The following is a 13,168-nucleotide window of genomic DNA, read 5'->3' on the forward strand; positions in this document are numbered from 1 at the left end:
TTTTATGCTGAATCTTGTGTAATTATTGATTATCCAAGGAAGTATGAGAAGCAGGGTAACTTTTAATTTTCACTGTAATTTACATTTTTTAAAGTATCTTAATTATTTTTAAAAGAAGAGGAGTCACACCACTGTACAGTGAACACTGGAATACAAGGTGATTGGAATATTCTGTTCTTCTTCCTGACCTCTTCATTGCCTATGTGACACATAAGAAAATAAGATCTAATCCTACCCTAAGGTGATGTGTGATCATTGTGTTCAGTAATGCCCTTTCCATCATAATCTCCATTACCCTCTTCCCTTGCTGACAAGAGTTTATACAAAGTCAGTGCCTTACAGTTACACACATATGCATGATCCAATTAAGGCACCCATTTAGGAATTTCTTCAAGGCTTAGATGTTAAGAATTTCAAAGTATCATGTGCAATACTAGTCCATTTTGGGGTGTTATTTTTAACTATTTAGCAGATCATGGTAAGATATACCAACCCAACATAAGGAATTTTTGGCAATTGATGGCTACCCAGAGGAGAAGAGTGTCTTACAAGGATGGGACTCTTGGTAGCCCAGGGGCTGACATAAAGAATCATCTCTACTGTCTAGTTTTCATAGTGTTAGGACATGCTATGGATACTACCTGAAGAGATTTGGCATGACCTTTACCCAGCTCTGAATTTGGTGAATTGCAACAACTGGCCTGTGAAAATATGCCCAACAGTGAAATACTGGCACAAACACTATAGGAGTAACAAATTACTTTCTAAGTGGATTTAAGGTCCATTTCATAGGATGGTACCCATACCTGACATTGATATCAGACCTAGGAACCTAAGGCTAAACAGCCTGCAGACCACGGGAGAAAGTCTAATACAACTATTCTGAAAAATAGATATAGGGTTAAACTGATTTCTAATGACTTATTTTTATATTTGTAGATTAATACATCTCTCAACTCAGCAGAGAAGCTTCCTTATACAGCAGCTAGTGATTAACACGGAGAACCATAACAGGCATATGTGCAGAGAGTAAAAAGCTACAGACCGCTTATCCATGAATAGAACACCTGTTTCAAATGTCTGCCACCAAAGGCTTAGGGATCACTGAGGAAGTGGGGGCAGCAATACGAAAAGCTGCAGAAGGTGGACGACCACAAGGAAACAGAACTTTCCAGATAGCTGATCTGTTACTCATATGAACACACAGCAGTAGTGACAGCATGCACAGTCCCATCTAAACTCAAACCAGACAAAATCCCAGCATAGACATGGGAAAGTGGATAAGAATCCCCAGTCCTACATGATGAACTCTTGGCAACAAATGACTGGTGGGAATGGGAGATGCACTTGTGTTTAAGAGTGACTTTCTTAGTAGATTGACCAGGCTCCAGAAGATGAACCCACTCTGAGGATATCTGGGAACACAAACCAGATTCTATAGGCCTTTATACATATACACACACACACATATATACATATATACATATATATATGTATATATTGTGGGAGGTTAGAAGGGCATGCAGATATTGGAAGGGATATAAATCCAATAAAAATATATTGCATGGAATTCACAAAAATTCAATAGAATGAATTAAAAAAAAGATAGATTTCATATTTAGTAATACCCATGATAAAAAAGTTATTTTTTTATCATGTTTTTCCCCTTAGGAGAAAATAAATGGTAACTGTTACTAAAAAAGAAAAATAATAAAAAAAAACAAATAAAATGCTCCATTCAAATTCACTTTTCTAGTATTGCTAAGAAAAGATTTTTATATAGATTATTTTTACTTCCCTGGAGAAAACTAATTATTTGATAAATATTGCGCTATATTTTTAGATATATTCTCTCCATTACATGAGATAGGAGAGTTATGTATTGGAGGTTTCTCTGAAACTTAAGAGTCTCAAGGTGACTTACTGAATGATTCATTAATTAGTGGGACAAGTCATATTGGTGGGTGATTAGACAAGCAGATACAAATGGCTGACTCACAGTGACTTGGAATCATCATACACTTTAAGGAAAATAAGGATCAGTCTTTCTTTCCTAATTAGTCTTTTATTTTCATTTGAAAACATTTAAACCCGGTAAAAAAAAATTTAAAGATAAGATAAATTTCTCCAGTGGACAACCGTACATGCAGATAAGGACAGCAATGAGCGGACTCAGTGTTTTATTTAAAAAGGAAAGCAAGCATGAAGTTGGGTGGGAGACTGGTGAGGAGTGGGATGTGAAAGGAGCTGTAGAACAAAGTGAGGTAAATATGACTGAAATCATGTAATCTGAAGACTACTGCATAGAACTAGAAATTGTTATGCTAAGTGAAGTAACACAGACTCAGGAAAACAAGCAACATACATTCTCCCTCACTTGTAAACCTTAACACTAATCCCTGAAGTGTGAGTATATATCCTCATGTAATAACAGAAGCCGGGAAAATGGAAAGAAAACAGGAAGATCAAGGGAAAGAATGAGGCTGAGAGAGGCAGATAAGAGGAAACAAGTGTTACCAAGGGGAAAATGGGGTTATTCAACTGGGAAGGGAAGAGGGAAAGACAAACAAGAGACCTTGAGAGTAAAGGAGAAGGGGCTCAAAAGGGGGGACAAAACAGGAGACAAGTACTATCAAGGGGGAAATGGGATAAATGTGGTCCTTTAACTTAGGAGGGAGGAGGAAAGTTAGAAAGGGGAGCTAAATGAAGCTTAGGTGGTTTTAGAAACCACAGGGAACTGTATTAACTCAAAAACCTAGTGAAAAATACACATACAATATCTGAACATGAGTGCATATGTATACCTGAAGGCTCTATAACCAAAACACATTACCAGACAGGAGACACCTCCCTTTGAGCTGTTGGTCAGGCTAGCCCAAGACACTCCCAAAATAACACAGGCTTTGCCACAGCCCTTGATTACCTCCCAAAACTTGAAGTAAGACCTTATTACTGAAGACAGGACACACTTTGGACACAGGACTTGGAGCAATAGAGCTGGAAGTAGCCAAGAGCCTTCTCCTGAAGACTAGCTTTCAGATTCCAGAGGATACTATGCAAGCTGCAAAGGGAGATAATCAATCAGCTCTAAAGCCTAAAGCCATAAAAAAAATGACCAGCAATACAAACTATAGCAGTGCAGTAGTGGCACTTTTATCTAGGGAGTAATCCAGAGCTGTTTAACTGGACCTAAAGTCCTCACAATGGGAGGGAACTCAGGCGTGGCACTATAAACATAGCCAAATGCACGTGGCTGGGAGGTCATAGATCCTAGAAAAAATCTTAAACCATAAAAAAATGTAATTTCTTACTATGTGCTAAATATGGATTCTCATATTTATAGACAAATATACCACTCATTCATCACTCATCAAAGAAGCTTTTTTTTTTTGCAACAGATGGAGGCTATTACAGAGTCCACAACTGGTCACATACAGAGAAAATGTTTCTGAGGTATTCCCAGCCTTAACTGACACATCTGCAGTGAAATACTCTACACCTAAGTCTCATGGAACATAGCAGGGTAAAAAGAATATTACCGTATCTCTCAATTCTCACCAGCAAATCTTCCTCATGCAAAAGAGTATGAAGTATACATGAGGCCCAAGCTGGCGAGTCCACAACTGGTCACATACAGAGAAAATGTTTTTGAGGTATTCCCAGCCTTAACTGACACATCTGCAGTGAAATACTCTACACCTAAGTCTCATGGAACATAGCAGGGTAAAAAGAATATTACCGTATCTCTCAATTCTCACCAGCAAATCTTCCTCATGCAAAAGAGTATGAAGTATACATGAGGCCCAAGCTGGCCAAAGTCTAGCGAAGCAAAACAAGACAGGACTTCCATATTAAACCTTACCCACCCATGGCACAGGTATCACTGTAGAAGAGGGAACAGAAAGTCTGTGAAAAACAGGGTTGATGTATGAACATAAAGAAACAGAGTCTTCCAGGCCTCTGGGAACTTGCTCATATGAACTTGAAGCAATGGAGACAGCATGTACAGACCCCCGCAGACTCAATCAGACAAAAACACAGCAATAGGGCAGATGGGCAGCAAATCTCAACCTTAGCAGATAAACTATTGGGAACTGATTACTGCTGTGTGAGGTTGTACTGATCTTTAAGGGAGGGACACTAGATTGACTGACTAGACTCCAGTGGTGAACGCTCACCAAGGGCTAACTGGGTGCAAAATCTTGAGATGGTAATCCTTAAAAATTATGACAGAATGCATGAAAATCTGTGGGGATGGGTGCTATGGATGGTAGATAGGGGATCTCAATAAGATCAAGATTTGTTGTATGAAATTCAAAAAATTTCAATTAAAATTGTACATAAAAAACAAAATACAGTGTACACATGTATGAAATTCTCAAACAATAAATACATATTTTTAAAAGAAAAGATAGATTTGTCCATACAGTGTAGGAGAAATATGGCAGCCATTCCCAAAATTGAATCAAATCAGTGATTATTTCTTAGAGTTTAACCTCAGAGTTTAATGATGCCATTTACCTTGACTTTGTCTTAATTCTGTTTTCTTGGTCTGAAAGTTCATTTTCCTATTGGGAATATAAGTTACTAACCACATTTTTAAAACTCTAGTAGGAAAGCACACAGTACCTATGAAGTCCCCTTGATTAATGTGAGAGTATTTTTGATTTGCTCATTCTTTCAGTCACTAATTGGAGAAATCTTTTTCACATTTGGTAGTCCCATTGTTCATTCCTATGACTAGGATTCTAGCATCAGCTTCTTGAGAAATGATGGAAAAACTACTTCTACAGATGAAAACCATAGTTAACATCACCAGCACACCATTCCTTTCTCAAACATTTCTATGATAGTCTCACGGGCATTTCTTCAGCATCGAGTGAAAAAACTTGACATAGAGGGAATTTGCTTTGGAAAACAGGAGATCTGGCTTCAATCTCTTATTCTAAACAAGTGTTAACAATGAAGCTGCTGTCTACCTGGACTTCATTTTTCAAACATAAAGTACCTTCATTTATGTTAGTCTGTCACATTTAATCTTTATGAATAGGGATTGCTGACAAGCTCATTCTGCTCTTTGGGACATAGATCAAGTGACACTGAACTGATTTAATCTCTCTCTAACATAGTCTAAAAATAGCGAGTGGATTCTTACATCTGTTAGCACTGAGTTTGGGTTCAGCTATGCCGTACTGAACAGATTATGGGATTTTTCTCTCTTACTTTGTTTTTATAATCAGGATAATAGTTGGACCTACCTTGTAAGGCTGTTCAGGAATTTAATTAAAAGATGTTCATAAAGTATTTGGCTTGGTGCCTAGTATATACACGTGCTGAGTAAATATTAGTTCATTGTTCTTATTAATGTTACTTTTTCACAATTTGTTATAGCTTCTAATACCATATGTTAATCCTTCACTCAAGATTTCTGCAGAAGTAAAAGTTCATTTTTCCCTGGAGCAGGTCTTTATTGCATTTCATCATATCTCATCATCGATTCTTTGTAAAATAGGCCTGTCAACATTTTCTTACAGATACTTTTCTACATGTCCAGGATCAGAGACTAGTTGCAACAGAAATATCTTGCCATGTTAATTGTGTTTTAACAATTTTAAATCCATAAATATGGAAATATAATAAAATTTAAAAATATGTGGGAAAAATAACTGAGGAACATAGGAATTTAAGGAATATGTAGTTAAACATACACCAGGGATTTAAATATTTGCATTACATAAACGTATTTATTTACTAATACTCCCAAGTAATTTGATCTCTAACTCCATCATAAAAACTACTTTTAAAAATCAAAGGTGAGAAAATTTTGCCATTTCAAATGATGTCTTAGGGATGCCAAAACAGTATGTAAACTGAGTTTTTAAAAAAATCAGCCAATCCTTTTCAGAGACATCCTCCATAAAGTATGTTTACGGGATGGATATTTTTGACTAAAAGTGAAAAGCTCCTTTTTTCTGTTCTCTTGTTTTCTCACCTAAATTCACATGTTTTGATGAACAGGAAGTCCTTGAATGAGTTTTGGTGTAGATGTCTCAGAGCAGTCTTTTTACATCATACTGACAAGCTTGAAAGACTGGTGGGGTGGGGATTATTATTATTATGTTCATTTTAATGAAGGTATTTGTCAAAGTCACACAACTAGCATGAGGCCATCAGAGAGCTGCATAAAAGTCTACTACCATCAACTCAGTGAGGTCTTAAAAAGTAGATTAATTCATTTACTCTGTTTTTGTAATATTGCTTAAAAGTTTTTAAACAAGTCAGCAATGTTAAATTTACCCATGAATGCATTTGAAAATCAGTAGAATTGAATTGGATTATTTCTAAAATGAAAAACTCCATGATGATATCCCCCAGAGTTCAATTATCTGAGTTAAAAGTGTTTGTAATAATAGATCTTGGTACACATCTGGCACAATTATCTGTTGTGTTTTTCCCCTATTTCCATCACCTTTCAGGCTCTGATACAATTCCCTTAGGAACATTATGAATAAATTAGTTTTTATGAAAGCATATACAGTCTCAAGGTTCATGTACCAGTAGCCATTAACTGCGATATGCCTCCAATATATATGCCTTCTCCCTGTTGAAATTCCAATCAAATAGAACATACTGATAAATGTTCAGAAGACATGCAAGAGGAAGAAAAATTTAGAGAGAGGTGCTGTATCCATGTGGAACTTTTATTCCATTAAACATGTCTACTGAAATAATGAACTTATGCAAGAATTACACAGGGCCAATCAGAACAATGACACTGCTAAGAAATCGGGAGTTGTTTTATAAATGTATTTTCCAGTTTAGGAGCATCCTCTCTAAGTAATAACTTCCTTTTAATAGCAGAATCTTAGGCACTTGATCCACAGAAGGAAGTAATTAAATTTAATAGACACAATCCTCATTTTGAGGACACCCTCGATTTAAAGTAGCAGGGGAGCATAATTAATTCTAATGGAAACCATGGCTTGAAAATAAAGATAGACTATCAAGCAAGGAAAGTCAGACCAAGTCTACACAGTAACAATTACCTGGCTAATCAGGGCTACAAGCTGTGCTTATTTCATATTGTTCAACCAAAGCAAAGCTTGAGGGTTGAGATTTGCTTATTTATTTAGTTAGTTAGAATTACATTTATAATTGGATTTGAGTGACTATAAACCACAGTATTAGATGAGCTTAAGGCTCATACAGATCAACAAAGAAAAATGAAGAGCTGGCATAATTAAATGAGCTTTTTTCTAACCAAAATAATATATTCTTACACACATAGATAATTAAATGAGAAAATACATAGCCTAAACCAAGAGCAAAAGCATCGATGTTAAAAGTTTAATTTTGCATATTTTATCACAAGTTTAAATTCAGCTGAAGAAAACAACTTTAACTCAGAGTTGCAATATAAAACAGTATCTTCTGGTACTGTCTGGTATAGAGAAGTTCAGCGTGGAGTGTGGGAATAAAACGCTGGTCTAGGAGAATAGAGTTCTATATTTTCATCTTACTTCAGTTCATCTATGCTTTTATTTGTCAGACAAATATGGAGTCTAAAATGTTCCAATTAGTTTGACAAGAACTGAAGGTAATAACAAAATGAAATGATTGGAGAAGAGAAGAGAGATAAATATGTGAAAATAATAATGGTCAAATAAACATCCTTAATACTAGAATGGACATTTAGAGAAAAATGAGTGACAAAGACAAGTGTCACAAATATGCACAAATATATTTGATTCTGCTGAATAAGGGTCCTAAAATTGATAATAAAGGTCCCAAAGAATAGCATTAGGAGTAGAGCCTGCAGAAGTTGCCAGGCTATGAGTAGGCATACCTTCAGAATTAGAGATTATAGGGATGATCTGCAGGGAAAAGGTTGTGGAACTTAAAATTTCTGTTGGTTGAAACTATGCGGGTTCTAAATGGAAAAGAAAAAGTGAAATCAGTCATTGGGTGTTTTTGCAGAATATGTGTCATGTAGGACTTTACCCACTGGAAAAATTTAAGCTCTGTCTATATTGTTATTTATTTCATGTAAACTTTGTTCCAAGACAGGTAAAAATTTCACAGTCAGTGTTCACAGTTCTATCACAAGCTGAAACTTATTGGAAACTTAATATAACAGGTAATAGATTAGGCATACAGGGAGCTTTCCAGAATGCACTTTGATAGAAACTTTGAAGTCTAAGGACAGTGGTAATTGACACTTTTACAGAAATGGCAAACATGTCAAGAAAGGACGACATAAGTTCCTGCATATTCAGAAAAACTAGAAACAAGATACGTGTAATTTAAGAGAAAAATGTCTGTTAGCAAGACATAATGGAAGGAGAAACCAAAATTCTGATTGGGTGACTTGATCTCTCACTTTACACCTGTAAGTTCTTTTCACTAATTATTAAATGTATTTTAAGCACTTAAATTGCTTCAGACATTAGGGACATGAAACAATAATAGAAATGGTTCCTTTCTGTATTAGATTTGCAACAGACTACAATCAAACAACAGGCAATTTGGATTGTCACTATTAAAACAAACAAAAATTATTGGGAAGACTCATTGTAGCTGAGAAACATAATATCTTTATTTGGTGTTTCTTTATTTTTAAGAACATACTTTCTTCCCTTTAAAGTAAACCATACATTCGTGAAGAGAATTTAATCTATAAAGGGAGACAGCTTTCCTCTGAATGTGTAATGGAAAAAAATTAATAAAGATGTGGGGTTTTTTTCTAAAAAGAAGTGGAGTGATTGTGTTTAAAGTAGTTCTATAAATAAGTATTCTACAATCCTCAAAACACTTTAGGGAAAGAGCAAAGTTCAGTTCTGTAACTCATTTAAAAATATCATCCTTGAGGTGAGATAGCCCCAAAGAGATTTTCACAGATTTATATGCTGTTAGAAGCTGCATTGAAAACATACGCTAGTTGAAAGATGGTTAATTACTGACTTTGGTCATTACAAAAATGACTTTATTCTTTCCCTTAAAAAGAATGGCTGCATTATCAAAACTAACCTGTAAAGCTTTATTGAAGGTATCTTTGTGATAATCTCTTTTAAAATGCATTGTTTTTTTTATTAGACTTTGGATTTGAAAGCAAGAAGGGTCAGTGGAAAAATAATCTGTAATCATATCCTAGCTACAGTGCTACATCTTTACAAAATTCAATTATTTCTATGGCGTGTGATACAAGAAGCATTTGGCAACTGATTAAAACAATTCTTAAAGCAAATTATAGTTCTGTCAGAAAACAAGAAATCACAATGTCAAAACACAAGGACATTTCTATGCAAAATGTCTTGCAAGTATCTTTGACAGACGATTTCTGTCTGCTTGTTATATTAGTTTCATTAATTTTGGTCCACATCAAGTAAATGGGGGTGCTTCGATACATTTACTTTTGGAAATAATAATCCTCAAATGAATAACTAAAATATCCACATGGGCAAATTTTATACTTTAATTTTATGCAAACTCACTAAACATTCTAAAAAATATGTGTGGAGGTTTGTGACTGTACAATCCAAACTAAGTTCTTATATTAATTTTTGCAAGAAAACAGCACCCATAAATTTTCTACTGATATGTAAATGCTATGAGACATATTTTGTATGTATACTTTTCTGTATTTATACTTTATACTGTGAAGCACAGTATAACAATATGTAGCTTGTAATAAATTTGATGTATTCCCTAAACTGTGAACTTCGGGTTATATAGGTTCAAGCAATGCATCCTAATATGCATTGTTTTTGTGGCTTTAGGTGTTGCTTATGCATTCTTTATAGAATGATATAGATTTTCTTTTTCATTTTTTAAAGCTTTGGAAAAATGCTATGATATGTATTATATAAGGGTAAAACTGAAATATGTCTTCTTGTTATAATATCCCCTGTACAAATGTTGGTACTCTAGCACTAGGGTCTGCTACCCAGCTTTATGAAGGCAGGGAACTGAATATGTTGTTCATGAATGACAGTTTTTGTGATGTGGAATTTTGTCCCTAGAAGTTACTAAAAAGATTTATTGAAGTCTACAGAAATAAAGCAACCTGGCAGTGGTCAACCCTGCTTGTTGATTCATGAGTTTTCTGGCAAAAGACTAAATTCACAATATTACTGATTTGGGGTGGGAGAATTCATTTAGCAGAAACAGAGAATAGGTTTGAATCTTGGGTTTATCGTTATACATACTATACTGATAAATACAATGTATTATAACTTAATTTTAAGTGTAAAGACTCATATTGAAACAGATTCAAGTGCTATATGACAGGGATAGGAAGGTAGACAAACAAATGTGGAACTTTGACTCAAAAATTAAAGCTTCAGGAGTACTTTGGATTTGATTCAAGTGCATAAGTAATTTAATCTTAATTTATTCTTCTAACAGACATAAACACATGGGGGGAAGACAAAGAGAGAGAGAGAGAGAGAGAGAGAGAGAGAGAGAGAGAGGCTTCTGTATTATTTACTATTCTCTTTGTTCTCCAATAGCCTCCAAATTTCCAGGGCTTTCACAATTATTTGCCTTTGAGGAAGAGAAATTGCATCTTCCTGAATTGTCACAAAAAGGTACCAAAGCTCAAAACCCTTCATTTATCTACTCTAACTGCTTCCAAGTAGATGAGCCCGGATTGTTATGACCAGGCCGTTTAAGCTCCATGTTAAAAGGAAAGACAAAGCCAGGTGTGGTGGCACACGCTTTTAATCCCAGCACTTGGGAGGCAGAGGCAGGTGGATCTTTTGGAGTTCGAGGCCAGCCTGGTCTACATACTGAGTTCCAGGACAGCTGGGGCTACAGGGAAACTCTGTCACAAAAAGACAGAAAAAAAAAAGGAAAGACAATAGCAAAGGCATATTGAAAAAATCAACTCATTGCTGATTCCAAATGAAGCACGAAAATTTTTAAAAACAAGCAAATATAGCCAATGCACAAAGACTGGATTAAAACAGTCATGAGAGCTCTTTAAGGGGAAATTGCATACATCATGTTGGAGGGTGGCATCTGTTACTATCTTTAATTTTAATATTCATGTTTGTGAATCTCACACAATTTAATGTTTTGCAATTCCTTAGTGTCTTGAACTCCAGTGATTTCTCTTCAAAGGAATTCTCTCAGAAAACCAAAGATAGGGATTATGTCCTAGGCTGTGACACTCACAACAAGCCCTGGAATAGACATATAACAGGAGTAGCTTACTACTGTGTGTCTGGAATGATGCAGAGCTTAACATCCAAAACCTCCAAACCTATTTTGTCAAATCTATCTGAACGTATCCAAACATGTGAAGTTCAATCACAACTAAACCCATTCACTACTTCCCAGGCTGGACTGGTTCTCTTTCTTGCTGAATTGTTATCATTTACCTTTTATCTATTAAACTCTATAAGATTCTCCTTAGATGTGACTGACCAAATAATTTTTTCTACAAAATATAACCTTTTAAATGTGTTTTATTTAAATTTAAGTAAATAACAAATTAATATTTTATATTTAGCCAGGAGTGGTGGTGTATGCCTTTAATACCAGCACTCTGGAGGCAGAGGCCAGTGGATGTTTGTGAGTTCAAGGCCAGCCTGGTCTATAAAGTGAGTTCCAGGCCATCTGGAAGTGCAGGGAGACCCTGACTAAAAAAAGACAATAATATTGATTATTATTAATAATAATTTATATTTAAAATTTACCATCTCATTTGGATTCGTGTTTTCTGGATTCTGGTGTAGGCTAACACTTCTATGAATTTGTTTGGTTACTTTTATAAAACTACATATGCATCATACACAAAAATGCATACTTAGGTTTGTGTAACACAAATCCTCTCCTGAAGTCTATCTTTTAAAATTATACAGTATATCTTCTAGAATGTTTCTATATCAGTTTTCTATAAAATAAATAACCTCATTTTTGTGTGGCTATGTAGCATAATATAAACCCATGTAAAACAATACATATTGCCAGTCATTTTTCATTAGCATAATATTCCAAATTTTCATTGTTCTACCAAATGTAACAATGAGGAATCCATTGTATCTCTTTAATATTGAGCTTTAAGAACTTTTATACAGAAGAAATTAGGCTTATATGCAGAAATTCTGAATATTTTTATCTAAGAAGGTATTTTGAAATTTTTTTTCTTGGTCATATAGAACTTAATAGCTTCATTTATCAATTTTCATTTATGACACATTTTATATGACAATTAGAAAAGCCTTTTCTACTCTTAGATTATTAAAAAAATATGCAAAACAAACTCCTAATATATTGCTGAAAACCCTGTAGTGTTAGTTTGAACCCTTCATTGGATTTTCTCAGTCTCCTTTATCTCTCCTCCCCTGGCAGATTATAGGTTTCTAAATGTGTGTAGCTCCATGCTGTTTGCTATGCTTGTCCTGACCAGATACTCAATAAATATTTATTCAACAGAAATAATTTGCAAACACTAGTGTTTTCTAATCTCTGCAGGAATACTTTTTCCATGCAGGATGCTTAATTGTAGAAATTTAATTAACTGGATTCTTTACAAAATCATTTTTAGACAAAAATTAATGCTTCTATCTAGTACTCTTTCTGACGAATAATTGTAAAGCATTAGAAATACATATCAGATAGGCATATGAGCTACTTTTAAATAAAAGAAATATGTGGACAGTTTAAACAAAGAAAAAGGTATGGGTCTATAAATATATGTCATCTAAATTCAAGCAGTCATAATCCAAAAACTTATACCCATATACTGAAAGTATGTGAACAACTCTGAAAAGCTGTATTTTGAAAATGTCTTTCTAAGGTTTGATTTCCTCACCCACATAATTGGGTTAGAAAGCCTGAGCTCATTCAGTTGTTATGAGCAATAGTGAATGCATGTAAGCCATTGAATTTTCATTGAAATCATATCCCTTTTTGCATCACAGAATACACTGTACCTCCTTTGTAACATTTAACAAATGTTCTTCTTTATAAAATAACCTCACTACTCTTGAGAATCACCATTCATAATGTTGAAGGGCTGTGTCTAACCTATACCCTTGGCATGAGGGTGACACTTTACAGAGTTTGAACTTCCGTGTTCAACAATATTCTCCAAAGAGCAGACGTAGCATAAAAAACAAACAAAACAATCAAAAACAACCCAAGTGAATATTAATGTTTTTCA

This window comes from Nannospalax galili, unplaced genomic scaffold, assembly GCF_000622305.1.
Source record: "Nannospalax galili isolate Female #2095 unplaced genomic scaffold, S.galili_v1.0 scaffold828, whole genome shotgun sequence".
In the NCBI taxonomy this organism is placed as follows: domain Eukaryota; kingdom Metazoa; phylum Chordata; class Mammalia; order Rodentia; family Spalacidae; genus Nannospalax; species Nannospalax galili.